The following is a 15,594-nucleotide window of genomic DNA, read 5'->3' on the forward strand; positions in this document are numbered from 1 at the left end:
AGTAGAGTCTGTTAATCCACTGCCTTTCACACAGCTCTGCAGTATAATTTGGTAAATTAACAATACAATCTGGCCTGCAGTGCATTACACATAAAAAAAAATAGAGTTAGCTATAATAATGCATATGTTATGCTTCATTTACACCACCCATAACACCCATTTCCAGTGGCTTGTTTTACCTCTTATGATTGATTTGATGTTATTTCAGGAGCTAAGATAAACTGGTGCATTAGCAAACTCATCCAACAGCTCATATGCTTTTGTATAGGACTTCCTTCAACTTTCTTTGAGTTTCTGTAAAGAATCAAAGGAAATCACTCTCACCTCCCACTACGTCACCTTAATCATTTTTACTATACAGTCCCTAATAAAACCTACAGGGTGCTTTCATGATTTTAAAATAGCCTAAAAAATAAATAAATAAATAAGTGAAAACAAAGTAAGAATGAGGTTCTAGGTACTTCAAAGTCCATTTCAAGATGAGCAGCAAAAGACAAAATTTGTTCCTCCTCCTTCAGCCTAAAACATTGGCTTCAGGGCAGCTCCAGGAATTCGACAGAATTCAAGACTTGACTCCTCCCAAAGTGGTTCCTTCTCATATTTTGTTCAGAGAGAAGACATGTTACAGTCCCTAGGTGATGAAAATGGTTAATGTGCTCAGCTGCTGACTGAAATGTTCCAGTCCGCCCAGAAACACCTCAAAAGAAAGGCCTGGAGATATGATTCCAAAAAAATCAGTCACTGAAAACCCAATGGAGCAGTTTGCTTTGACATATGTGGGGTCACCATGAGTTGGGGTTGCCATGAGTCGGGGTCAACTCAATAGCAACTGGTTAATCTTTCACTGCAGAGAGGGCATACCCAGAAAAAATGCAAATCAGATGTTCTGTTATTAATTTTCAGGAAGCCACTTAGAACAGCTGTTATCAGACTTTTTGGTCTCAGGATCCCATTACAAACTTAAAAATTATGAAAGACCCCTAGAGCCTCTATCTATGTGGATTTATCTCTATATATTAACTCTATTCAAAATTAAAGCAGAAAATTTTATCTATTCATTAATTTATTTAAAAATAACTGTGATAAACTTATTACATGGTAACACAACATTTTTATGAAAAAGAACTATACATTCTAAAACAAAAATACTTTAGTGAGAAGTTTTATTGTTTCACATTTTTGCAAATCTCTTTAGTGTCTAGCTTGATAGAGAACAGCAGCATTCTCATATCTTTGCATTCAATCTGTTTTGATTGGTTGTTTTGATTAAAGTATGTGAATTTAATTCAGTCTCACACAGGTAAGAGCGTTGGAAAAAACAGTGAGAGTGAAAAAGCAGCTAGCTGAGTGCAGCTCAAACAACCATCAAACTTAAGTCACAGAGAATATGAAAAAGATGTGTACTCAAGAGTTGGTGTTGTATGTGTGTGTGTGTATTGTTGTGTGCTGTCGACTTGATTCTGACTCTTAGTGACCCTATTTGACAAAGTAGAAGTGCCCCATAGAGTTTCCTAGGCTGTAATCTTTATATGAACAGATTGCCAGGTCTTTTCTCCCAAAAAGCAGTTGGTGGGTTCATACTGATGAACTTTCAATTAGCAGCCAAGCGTTCAGCCCTGGGCCACCATACATATCTTGACTCAATCATTTAATTCTTTTCTTTAGCATGTTCGTTTCCCCCTTTCTATGTTCTTCCTTTAATAAGACACAATCTTAATCACAGATAGTGATACCTCTCACTTATGTTTAGCTAATTCAAGCTAAAACATTTTTTAAGTATTATCTCTGGGTGGTTTGACTACATTTAAAAGCTGTGTTCTAGCCCAAAGTAATTAAAAATGGTTTAGTCTAAATCTCTGAATGATCAAGTTTAAGGAGAAAACAAAATGCGTATAACTGCTAATTATCTTTGCATGAATTTGAAATCTTTCCGGAGGTCAAAATATTGTTCAAACATGAATAATTATGGTGGAGAGGAAATGAGTTCATTCTGGAATGCTGTCTCTGAAGATAGCAGCTTCCGCTACCCTTCAGTGGCTGTAACCTTGCCTAAATTAAATATAATGAGTGAGAAACTATTCAGAAAAATGAAGCAGAAAGTGTGAGGGAAGAAAAATGCAATTGATATTTTCAGTCCTAAATTACAGGTTTGCTAATCTAGCTCCACCAGATTGCAGATGTTGCTTGATTCATATAAGTGAACCACAGCAAACTCTCTCCTACACAGAATAAAAATTTTACCTGAAGCCAAAAAAATAAATAAGCAAAAGATGATGTGAGATGATATGACCATCAAACATTTGATAACACCTTTAAAAATGTTTTCATCTTAAATCTAGGCAGCCTTTAGCTATTAAAATGTTGTTAGTAACTCTCTTATCATTCATTTAAATGCATTTTTGTCTTGTTAATTGAATTTAAAATAGTACTTCCTCGTGGAAAAAGGACAGACTGAGCTTGAGTATCTTTCCAAAATTGATTGTTAAAGGGTCTGACTAAGCCCAGCATTTGGAATAGGTTGATGGCCTGTTCAAAATGGGAATACATAAAGAGTAAGGTGCCATGTTGCTTCTAGGTTCTCAGTATAATAATTTGAGTATCAAGGGCCCTACTACAAAATGGAGGCTATAAAGCTGAATTTTCCTGATAGAGTTTAAATGACAGTGTCTTCATTTCTTAGTGCTACTGTAAAAGAAATATTAACTGTGGGTGGCTTTAAAGAACAGAAATATATTTTCTCACAGTTTAGCAGGCTGGAAGTCTGAACTCCAGGCACTGGCTATAGGGGAAGGCTGTCTGTCAGCTCTGGGGGAAGACCCTATCTTAGCTGCTTCTTTCTTCTTTCATTCCTTGCCCATCTTATCATGGAATCTATCGTCCCACCATTTGTATTTGCTCCTGTGTCTAATCTGTTGTTTTTATAACTCAAAATGATTAGGTGTAATACAGACTCTATGCAGATATGGCCTCAATGACATAATCAAGAAAACCTTTTTCCCAAATGGGATGACATCCACAGGCATAGGGGTTAGGATTCCAACATATATTTTGGGGGTACACAATTCAATCCATAACTGGCAATTGTTGTACACTTATGTTTGAGAAAGAAAAGACCAAGATGGATGTCAGAGGAGACTCTGAAACTTGCTCTCAAACATCGAGCAGCTAAAGCAAAAGGAAGAATTGATGAAGTAAAAGAACTGAACAGAAGATTTCAAAGGGCATCTCGAGAAGATAAAGTAAAGTATTATAATGACATGTGCAAAGAGCTGGAGATGGAAAACCAAAAGGGAAGAACACGCTTGGCGTTTCTCAAGATGAAAGAACTGAAGAAAAAATTCAAGCCTTGAGTTGCAATAGTGAAGGATTGTATGGGGAAAAAATTAAAGGACGCAGGAAGCATCAAAAGAAGATGGAAGGAATACATAGAGTCATTATACCAAAAAGAATTAGTCGATGTTCAACCATTTCAAGAGGTGGCCTATGATCAGGAACCGATTGTACTGAAGAAAGAAGTCCAAGCTGCTCTGAAGGCATTGGTGACAAACAAGGCTCCAGGAATTGATGGAATATCAGTTGAGATGTTTCAACAAACAGATGCAACACTGGAGGTGCTCACTCATCTATGCCAAGAAATATGGAAGACAGCTTCCTGGCCAACTGACTGGAAAAGATTGATGTTTATGCCTATTCCCAAGAAAGGTGATCCAATCGAATGTGGAAATTATAGAATAATATCATTAATATCACACGCAAGCAAAATTTTGCTGATGATCATTAAAAAACGGCTGTAGTAGTATATTGACAGGGAACTGCCAGAAATTCAGGCCAGTTTCAGAAGACATGGAACCAGGGATATTATTGCTGATGTCAGATGGATCCTGGCTGAAAGCAGAGAATACCACAAGGATGTTTACCTGTGTTTTATTGACTACGCAAAGGCATTTGACTATGTGGATCATAAGAAATTATGGATAACGTTGTGAAGAATGGGAATCCCAGAACACTTAATTGTGCTCATAAGGAACCTTTACATAGATCAAGAGGCAGTTGTTTGGACAGAACAAGGGAATACTGATTGGTTTAAAATCAGTAAAGGTGTGCATCAGGGTTGTATTCTTTCACCATACCTATTCAATCTGTATGCTGAGTAAATAATCCAAGAAGCTGGACTATACGAAGAAGAATGGGGCATCAGGATTGGAGGAAGACTCATTAACAACCTGCATTATGCAGATGACACAACCTTGCTTGCTGAAAGTGAAGAGGATTTGAAGCACTTACTAATGAAGATCAAAGACCACAGCCTTCAGTATGTATTGCACCTCAACATAAAGAAAACAAAAATCCTCACAGCTGGACCAATGAGCAACATCATGATAAACGGAGAAAAGATTGAAGTTGTCAAGGATTTCATTTTACTTGGATCCACAGTCAACAGCCATGGAAGCAGCAGTAAAGAAATCAAAAGACGCATTCCATTGGGTAAATGTGCTGCAAAGGACCTCTTTAAAGTGTTGAAGAGCAGAGATGTCACCTTGAAGACTAAGGTGCGCCTGACCCAAGCCATGGTATTTTCAATTGCATCATATGCATGTGAAAGCTGGACGATGAGTAAGGAAGACTGAAGAAGAATTGACGCCTTTGAATTGTGGTGCTGGGGAAGAATATTGAACATACCATGGACTGCCAAAAGAATGAACAAATCTGTCTTGGAAGAAGTACAACCAGAATGCTACTTAGAAGCAAGGATAGCTAGACTGCGTCTTACATACTTTGGACACGTTATCAGGAGGGATCAGTCCCTGGAGAAGGACATCATGCTTGGCAGAGTACAGTGTCAGCAGAAAAGAGGAAGGCCCTCAACGAGGTGGATTGACACAGTGGCTCTGACAATGAGCTCAAGCGTAACAACGTTTGTATGGATGGCTCAGGACCAGCCAGTGTTTCGTTCTGTTGTGCATAAGGTCGCTATGAGTTGGAACTGACTCGACGGCACCTGACAACAACAACAACATGTTTGAGAATTATACCTTAGCTCTTTATAGGTTGTGTGTAATAATGGACCTAATGGCATCTTCTAGTTCATGCCAGTTGAGCATATCACTCCAGGTAGTTTTGGTTTTTATAACAACAAACAAATACAGAGAGCCACATACTTCTCACCCATCTTTCATGGTCTTTAATGGCTCGAATTCAGTGAAAACATGCTGCAGATTTCTGCTTGTTCTATTACAAAGGCATATTAACTAGAAGTTCAAGGCTCTAAGTTTAATACACTATCTAGCATGCAAATTTTAGCTACAATGAATTGTTAAAAATTGGAAAGTTTTGTTTCATATACTACAAATTATAAGGGATCATCTAAAATTTCAGCCTGTTTCTGAAACTTTGGCTCAAATACTTTTTGTGATTTCTTTGTCTGATCCAACAATTTTATAGATGTTACATGTCCAAGTCTAACATTCCGGAATATAAAGGGAAAAACTGGGGCAGTGAGTGCACTGTGGGGCAATAAAGTCAGACCTAAAATTCTTTCCTCCAACAGGTGTGGACTGAACAGCTTTTGGACACCTGATAGGAATAAGAAAGGCTCCTAATGATCAATTATTCCAGGGTAGTTTTATTTCCCACCACCCATCTCTCAGTTTGTCATACTTTGGTGACTTATATGTTGCAAATTCCAGGAGGGTCACTCATGGTGGACAGGTTTCAACAGAACTTCCAGATTAAGACAGACTATGAAGAAGGATATATATATATATATATATATATTATGAAGAAGGCCTGGTGATCAATTTCTGAAAATTAGCCAATGAAAATCCTATGGATCACAACAGAATATTGTCTGCTATAGTTCTGGAAGATGAGTCTTCTAAGTTGAGGCTCAAAATACCCAGTGGCCATAACAATGGACTCAAACATACCAATGATCATGGAAATGATGCAGGATTGGGTAACGTTTCGTTCTGTGATACATAGAGTCACCATGAGTTGGAGCTGACTCAACAGCAACTAACAACGACAACAAAAAATTTATTTAATTCCTTTCCTAACTGTGGGTAGACCAGAGAACTAGCAGATAATTTCCAATGGGCCATGGTAAGAGATGAAGCAATGCCAAATCTAATGACTGTAGGCAAAAAAGAACACTCCAAGATCAAGAGAACAGCTGACTGGAAGAGTGTGAATGTTTGAATATTCATCTTTGCCTAAGTACAAACTGAGAACATCATTCTGGTAAGATTACTCTACTCTCAAACTGCTGGAATTGTGGGTGGAATTTAAAGTGGAAAAGAGAAAATGGAAAAATTTACCTCCATTTTCCAAAGAGCAAATTTTCTTTGGTTCAACTGTAAATCCATTATTAGGGAAGCCAGGGTATTTTGAGACAAAACTGGGTTGAAGAAACGGAAAACTGAGAAAAAGGAAGTGAGGCTTAAATATACAGTTTATGTTTTAAGCACATTCCAGAATATCAAGAGACTATGAGTAATAAGGAAGCCCTCATGGATTAGTGGTTAAGTGCTATGGCTGCTAACCAAAAGGTCTGTAGTTCGAATCCACCAGCCGCTCCTTGGGAACTCTATGGTGCAGTTCTACTCTGTCCTGTGGGGTCACTATCAGTCAGAATCCACTCACCGGCACCGGGCTTAAAGGGTATAGTAACAATAGCAGCCATATTTACTAAGCATGTACTATATGTCAAGTTCTGTGATATGTACTTAATAAACATTATTTTCTTTATCCTTTCCAACACACATGATATAAGAATTATGACTTTCATTTTATATATGAGAAAACAGTGTCTCATAAAGGTGAAAGAACATCGAAACTTGGTTTTGGCAATCTATTCCTAAAAGCACAGTCTGACTTTCATGACCATCAAAAAGAAACTAAAGCACAGCAGATATATAAGTACTTTTTTACAACTAAGGGAAAGAGTAAATACAAGTGATATAAGAACCCAATAATAAAGATCTTCCATTGCAAAACACACAGCTCAATTCTACAACCCTTCAGACTCAGACTCTACTGGCTGAGTTAAATAACCGAACTGCCGTTTCATGAAGGTTATCAGAATTTTGCAGTGGTCAAACATTTGGCTGCTAACCAAAAAGTTGGCAGTTCGAATCCACCAGAAGCTCTTTGAAACCATATGGGGCAGTTCTACTCCGTCTTATAGGACCACTCTGAGTAGGAATGAACTCAATGGCAACAGGTTTTTTTTTTTTTTTTGGTTACAAAGCTGTTATTATTTTTTTATCTTAAATAAACCTATATATCTGTAGTATATACATATGTATATACATATAGATATATATACATACATAAAATATATACATATTTATAAATATATATATATAAATACATACATAGACTGACAGAAAGAATTCTATAAATCTTGAGACATTCTCATAGTTCAATTGTCTGAGTCAGGGGAAAATAAATTGAGCCACAGTTCCTTTTCATTAAAATAGCATTTGAACTATTTGGCCTAAATATGATTATCCTCTTTTCTCAAATGAATTTGGTCCTTGTGAAAAAGAAATACTGATTTTCAGCCCTGGATCACAACCTCGAATCCCTTTTGAATACGTTTTATCAAGGAGTGTTAACTATGTTTGTAGAAATTTTAAAAATAAAGATTTCCACAAATAAAATAACTTAGATTCTATGCCAATAAGAAGGAAAGTATGAAGACTTCTCTGTAATAGCCAACATTGTGGCTCTTAATGATCAAAAAACTATGATTAAAATAAAAAAATAAATAAGGTTACAGGCAATCAAAATGACCAGAAGCTTCCCATTTAAGCAAATCAAACCAGGTCCACATAATCCCAAAGTCCCATAAGTAAGTTTGTGTAATGACACTTAAAAACTACCTAAGAAATTATGATTTCTAGGAGAAATGGTGAGAAATAAATCTGAATTGGATGACTTAGTCCCCGAACTAAAGCAGAATGGCCTTGAAGCCCCAATCATTCATTTGTCCACTAAATCTTTCACTACTAACTTGTATCCATAAGCTCAATCAGCCTGATATGGTAATTCTGATTTCTTATTGGTAAATATGTCAATCCCTCAATTAAGTGGAACTAATTTAAGAGACAGATAATGGGTATAGGTGTAAAAGCAATATAGGTGTGGTGGTCAGCCTTTCCATTCTAGGTAATTGTGTGTACAGGGGTGATTTCTACTTTGTTTTGTTTTAACATATATCCAAGTTCATAATTTTTTTAATATTATTTATAATTATATTTCAGTTAAATTTTTCTATAAAATATTAACATTTAATTTAAAATAAAATACATAAGAAAAACATGAAACATATCATGATATCAAAAAAAAACCTGAACATAACAATTTCCTAAAAACTTTTTCATTTCTTTTTGAAAATGAGGCGTAAGGTGTTTTCAAAGACATATCTCACCATTTGACAGCAACACCCAGGGACACTAATGGTACCTAATCAAATTCAGCAACAAGTAGTATTTCTATGTTTATGGAATGAGATTTAATTGATTGTTTGAATTCTAAAAAATAAGTTTTAGTCTAATAACATTACACATGAGAGCTAAGTGAAACTAACTGAAGCAGTAAAAAGCAAATAGCAAATCATATTGTGAAGGTTAAGGAGTAATGTTCAGTACAAATGTTGACCTTGCTTCTCACTTGTGATGATAATGTTTATTCTGGGCATTTTGAACATTGATTATAAACCATGGCCATGAATAGTTTGTTGAATTCAGGAAAATTAAGGAAAAAAAATTCTATTTCAAACAACTTTTATCAATGGAACTTAGGATCCTAAAGGATAAAACAGACCAAAAAATAATGATTTTTGAAAAGTTTAGATAATCTCCTAATGACAAACTATGGATTACATTTAGATAGATTTATAAAAAGTTAATTTCAGAGAGACATACTTCTACAAGTTTGCCCCTGTGTCAAAACATTAGACTGAAGGAACCGTGCAAATAATCCAGTAGCTACTTTTTGTTAATTTATTTGCACAACAAATAATGAATTGCCAACTGTGTGCCAAGAATTCGAGGCTGCATTCTGGGATTAAATAATACATGATATGTATGGCAAGGATCACGATATTACTACTAAAGCTAAAATAATAGTTAAAATTAATATAAAGTATACAATGGAGAATACTTCTATAATGGTTAAGAGCACAACATAAAGTGATGACATAACTGATTTACCTATAAACGAAAACCACAGTAACAAAATATATAGGGTCAAACAGCTGAGTATGTAAGGAAAAATAATCAAAACCAAACCCATTGCCATTGAATCAATTCTGTGTCACAAAGACCGTATAGGACAGAACAGAACTACTGCCCCATGGGATTTCAAAGGCTGTAATCTTTACGGAAGCAGATCACCAGGATCTTTCTGTCTCCCAGAGTGGCTGGTGAGTTTGAGCCACTAACCTTTCAGCTGGCAGCCAAGTATTTAGCGATTGTGTCATAGGGTTCTGGGTCATAGGGTTCCCCTATGGACAAATAAGTAGGTGTTTTAACATACCTCACCAGTCTTTATCTGAATAAAAAAATCAAAAATGATATGAGAGCTAAATAAAATAAAATTAATAAGAACTGACATTGAGCCCATTACTCTAAAAAAAAGTTAATTTTTTTCAAGTACCCATGAAACATTAATAAGATTTGATCATACATGTCCTTTGTCAAAAAGGAAAAACTCAATAAATTCTTTAAAATGGAAAGATTATCAATCACATTTGATAACTGCAATCTAATTTTTAAAGGCAAAGTAAAAACTATATCCAGCTCCTCAGAAATGTAAAGCACTCTCCTACACATCTTTTGAGGCAAAAGGTAAATAAAAAGCACAATTGCTGAAAAAAATTACTCGGAAGAACCTTTATTTTCAAAATTCCTAGAATGTGATAAATGGGCATTAATTTGAAAGCAGAATGAGAGCAATTACAATTTTTTTTGTTGTTGTTGTCATAGTTATTTTTAAGGAGATGAGACAGATGGTTCAAGTAGAACCAGCCAGCCAAGCTGACAAAAAGGCACAGAAAAGCGGTCAGAGAAAACAGTGGTCATTGTGCTGTCACCGCTGAAACACAGTGGCAAGAATGTGGACTCTGGGCTCAGTGCCTGAGATTAGATTCTCTTCCTCTCACATGCTAGCTAAGTGACCATGGGCAAGTTTCCCAACCTTTAAAATAAGGAAAATAAGTACTTGCTTCATGCGGTTGTCACAAAGATTAAATAAGTTATCAAGAGCTAGAACTGTACCTGGGACAAAAATTCCCCATAAATATTAGCAAAATGCCAGAGAAGAGAAAATCTGACGAACTGAAGTTCAAAAGATATCAAATGTTACAAAAACCGAAAGGCTATAAGAGCTGAGATAATAGCAGTGGATTTGACCATCTGGATGCTAAATGAAATTTCAAAAATGCAATTTCAGAAAAGCAAGGGAAGGTAAAGATGACAAGACTGCAGGGGGTTCTTGGGTTCCCACATTATATAGTGGGGTAGCAGTAGGGAAAGAGGGATCTTCTAGAATAACCCATTGCTGTCGAGTTGATTCCAACTCATAGTGATCCTACAGGACAGAGTAAAACTGTCCCATATGGTTTCCAAGGAGCGTCTGGTGGATTTGAGCTGCCGACCTTTTGCTTAGCAGCTGTAGCTCTTAACCACTACACCACACAGCTTTCCAAGTGTAGCCAAGAGGTATTTCTTAAAGATTACTGCATGTGAATAATTTTGCAAAGCTACTTCAGGAAGAAAAGAAAATCATTCCACATGCTCCCTCTCTTGTGGTCTCTGCTCGCATCTAAAGACCCGTTTCACTTAATAATAATCACTGTTGTGTTTGTCTAGTTAGTGAGTTTTTAATTTGATTAACAACTGCTAATTGAGCATCTACTCCAGTGCATCCTTTGTGTTAGAAGCTGTAAAGCAACAATTCCTTTACAAAGTTAAACCAGATCTTCTGGTTTTTAAAAGTAGCCAAAAATATAAATATTTATATAAAATACCCTGACTTTTAAAAGTTAGTTGAAAATTATTAATACCATGAAAACAAACTAAATCTAGGGTTAAGTAAAGCTCATACTCGATCACCAACTTGCCAGGTTAGATTTTGACACCCGATTTCACACCTATCCTAATTTTAATCTTCCTCAACATTTTCTATGAAATTCATGTCTTTTCTGGGAAAAAGAAAAAAAAGTTACAAGAGATCTGTAAATAGACGAAGTAGAGAAGGGTATTTATTTCATGTCCCTGAGTCACTGCATCCATTTTCTTCAAGTTCTAAAAACACCAAGTTGACCAGATTTCTTATTAAGGGTGGATTTGGCTGAGCAGAAAGTTAGGAAGCTATACATTATATGACCAACTTCTTTTCCAGAAATGAAACCGAAGAAAGTACACTTTCCTTTCAGGTACAATTCTCTCAAAGAAGTGAGACAATTTCCTCAGCACTTAACTATCTCCGAACCTCATAACTCCAGGAAATCTGTAAAAGACTATCTTATAATTCAATAAAATATTAGAAATGAGTAATTATTATAGGCTAGGTATTATACAAAGCATTTTTACACCAATTATCTCATTTAATTCTCACAATAGCATGAGTAAAGTACTATTTATTAATCCCTTTTTCGAAAGGCAAATCAGGGACTCACAGAAAATAAACAATTTTCTTTAAGTTGCATAGTGATAAGCTGTGGGGCTGAGATTCAAACTTGTGACTATGTGATAAGTCTATAAGTGTCAAAGAAAACAGCTAAATTGCACTCAATAAAAGAATTAGGAGTAACATAAACAGGACAAAAGAGAAAAAACTGCACGTAACAAATAACGTAAAAAAAAAAAAAAAGAACCCAATAGCGTGCCTTTACAGAGTTCTACAATCGCATTCCATCCTATACAGACAAATAGGAGCAATTTGGACTGTGTGTCTTAACAAAAATGGTCTGTAATTTGCCAAGAACTGCTGACTATAGAATGGAGTGAGATACTGGAAAGTGTCTGATTAATTCTCTTTTATCCACTCACTGAATAGGAAAAAGAAGCTGCAATAAAAAAATAGAAAAACTGCATTTTTTCATCTTTACTCCAAATGGGAATTTTGGGCCATATATTCATATTTTACTGCCTAACTTTAAAAACAGTTTCTCTGAGGTTCTCTGCCCAGATGGATTTATAGTACTGAGTTTTATGCATTTAATGAGGTTCATATTAGAAACCTTTGTCAGAGAAAAATGTATACCAAAGGCCAAATGTGCCACAGTGAAGACTGGATGATGAGACAGGGAAATAAGTTACACTGTCATTTATTACACAGGGGTCAAGAAAGGCACCGCCCATTTTGGTAATTAGCTTTCTTCATATTTGGAGGTAAAATATAATCCTTGGCTCTTAAAATATAAATAGATCAATTAAGATTTTTCCTTGGAAATAAATACCATTTAAATCAATACTGAAGTTACATGCAAGTCAGCTAGTGGGAAAAGCCAAGTTTTTTTTATGATTTCTAAATGATAGCTGGAATATTTTTCCATCACTTACATGGAATTAATATGAAAATGTCAATAGTAAACAGAACCAGTGAGAAAAGAGAAAGTGATGTCTATGATATAGTCCACCAGGGCATTCTGGTGAAGTGCAAAATGAGTTAGCCATCGGTCTCCTCTGTTGCAGAACCAACCCCATCACCCACTCATCACAGGCATTATCACAGTTCTAATTTTTGGACTGTAGAATTCATCTGCTACTAAGAAACTACTTTGCCATGTGTTTCTAAATCTTTTGACATTTAGGAGTGGTATGTATGCAGCTTGCCAAGTTTAAAATAAATACTGAACTTCAAAAAGAATTTTTGTGAGTCATTTCTTAGGGGTTAATCACGGACAGAAAATAATTATGTTCCTGGCAGCAATAACAAGAGAAAAAGAAATGGCTAACCAATTTTGTTATGTCTTATTTACTTCAATATTGGTAAATTAAGAAATGTTGCGTGGTCATGTGCTTGTGCTTCTTATTTTTTATGTTTTTACAAATGTTCCTAAAACATTATGCAGTCCAGACAAAGTCCATCTGTGAACTACGGTTAGGCTGTGGGCCTGGTCTAAGTCTCTCTAATGATCAGGAAGTATACAGATATGGCCAATACGGATATAACAAAAATCATGCAGTTGTACATGAATTAGTGAAGTTTGGGCAACACTGCCACTGTGAGTTAATCTTGATGTCTGTTTCATTTTTTTAGTTCCTCTAGATTGTTTGCAAATCTGTCTTGGAAGAAGTACAGCCAGCAAGCTCCTTAAAAGGAAGGATGGCGAGACTACCTGGTACATACTTTGGACATGTTATCAGAAAGGATCAGTCCCTAGAGAAAGACATCATGCTTGGTAAAGCAGGGGGTCAATGAAAAAGAGGAAGACATTCAATGAGATGGATTGACACAGTGGCTGCAACAATGGGCTCAAGTATAACAACTGTTATGAGGATGGTGCAGGACTGGGCAGTGTTTCTTTCTGTTGTGCATAGTCACTACGAGTCAAAGCCGACAGCACCTAACAACAACAGGTAGTTTGCATAGAGAAGGGAAAGGTATAAAGAGGATTATGTAGACCATGGGGCAAGAAGTTGAGTAGAGTAGAAACACTGCAGTAAACGCTATATATAGGAGTTCTGGAACCAAATTTACTGTTAACTGATTTTATGACACTGTACATATCGTTTAATACCTCTGTGTTAGTTTTTCCTCTTGAATCAATCTAGGTTAGCATAGACAACCTAGAGTAGAGTAGGCAAAACATTTCACAGCTTCTCAGTGATACTTAAGGAAGTCATTAGTGGTACTATGGCAAGACCAATAATTTTTCTTTAAGTCTTCTTTCAAAATCATGTTCACTTACATTATTTTCTTCTTAAAAAACTACCTTTGTTTTTATTTTCTGTATTTTTTAAAATCTTCTCTATACCTGTACCTTATGGGCAAGATGGCAGATAGATTCCTTCTCACGTGTCTAGATCAATTTTGGAGAAGCTTCATGGAGTATTCTAGGAGTGATTCACAGTGTCACGCTTGATTAACCTTGTGAATAAGGGAGAATGATTCACAGTTCAAGTCACCATTGTGCATTTAGGAGTATTGATTGTGAATCCTAAATTTTCAAAATTACCTATACCCTGGATTAAACTAATCAAGATTTTTCATAGCTATTTTTCTCTCTCTACTTCTTGAGGAATTTTAGGTATAAAATATTTTTCTCTCCAAAAATATCAACCTTCTTTTTTTTTTTCAGAGGGTAGAACATTTTCCCCCTTTTTGGTTATTTGTTCATTTTATTTTGTGAAATTATAACTGCTATTATCAAAAGCTTTATTACTTTCAATTGTATTTCAACGTTCTGGCAATCCATTGGCAAAATACACATACTATGTTGAACCGAAATTAAGCAAATTAACTGCATCTGTCAGTCACCTTCTCAGTTATGTATTTTCTAACAAACCAGGCATTCAGTTAATCTTATTCTTCAAAATTTAGTTAAATATGGGCAGGGGATTATGAAGTACACTAGGCCTGTCAGAATATGGCCGGTATAAAATTCTCATCAGGACTTATATACAGGTGCATGAGACATGGGATCCTGCACTTGCCATCATTGCAAACGAGCTGGATGTGCCTGGAAATGTCAGAATTCTAAATGAAAGGAAAGTCTTGAAATACTTAAGAAGGTAGCTGTCTTGTTTCCCAGAAGTTTCACCAGGGGCTGACATTGAAACAACATTTATTCAGGGAAAGGAGAAAAGATAACTCCTTCAAATGTCATGATTTCTAGGATTACTTCTTTTGGAGAAAGTTGCCAAACTTGTTCTGTCAAACAAATTTTTCACTGATTCTATGATGAAATTTTATTCTTTCTCAAGAAGAGTTTATGAAGGTTCTGATTTAAGATGTCTATATGTCAAAAAAAAAAAAAAAAAAAAACCCAAACCTGTTGCTCTCAAGTCAATTCTGACTCATAGAAACCCTATATGACAGAGCAGAACTGCCTCACAGAGTTTCCAAGGAGCAGCTGGTGGTTAGCAGCCAAGCTCTTAACCACTGTGCCACCAGGGCTCCTGTCTATATATAAAGTTTTAAAAATAATTTGTTTTATTATTTTTTGTACTATTACAAACTAGGATAAACCAAAAAAAAAAAAAAAAAAACCCAGTGCCGTCGAGTTGATTCCGACTCATAGCGACCCTATAAGACAGAGTAGAACTGCCCCGTAGAGTTTCCAAGGAGCGCCAGGTGGATTTGAACTGCCGACCCTTATGGTTAGTAGCTGTAGCACTTAACCACTACACTACCAGGGTTTCCAACAAGTTACGATAGGAGTACCTAATAGAGGTCTTTTCAGGCATCTTCCTTGGTGAAGAAGTAAGAATAATTTTCAATATATATTTATAATCAGTACAAAAGGGTGTGCCAATTTAGGGCTTTATGGTTCCTGATAAATTTATTCCCTAATATTAAGCATTCTCTCTGCAAGTAAACTTCATGAAGAAAGTGTTTTTTGAATTGAAATTCAAATTG

This window comes from Loxodonta africana, chromosome 2, assembly GCF_030014295.1.
Source record: "Loxodonta africana isolate mLoxAfr1 chromosome 2, mLoxAfr1.hap2, whole genome shotgun sequence".
Lineage (NCBI taxonomy): Eukaryota > Metazoa > Chordata > Mammalia > Proboscidea > Elephantidae > Loxodonta > Loxodonta africana.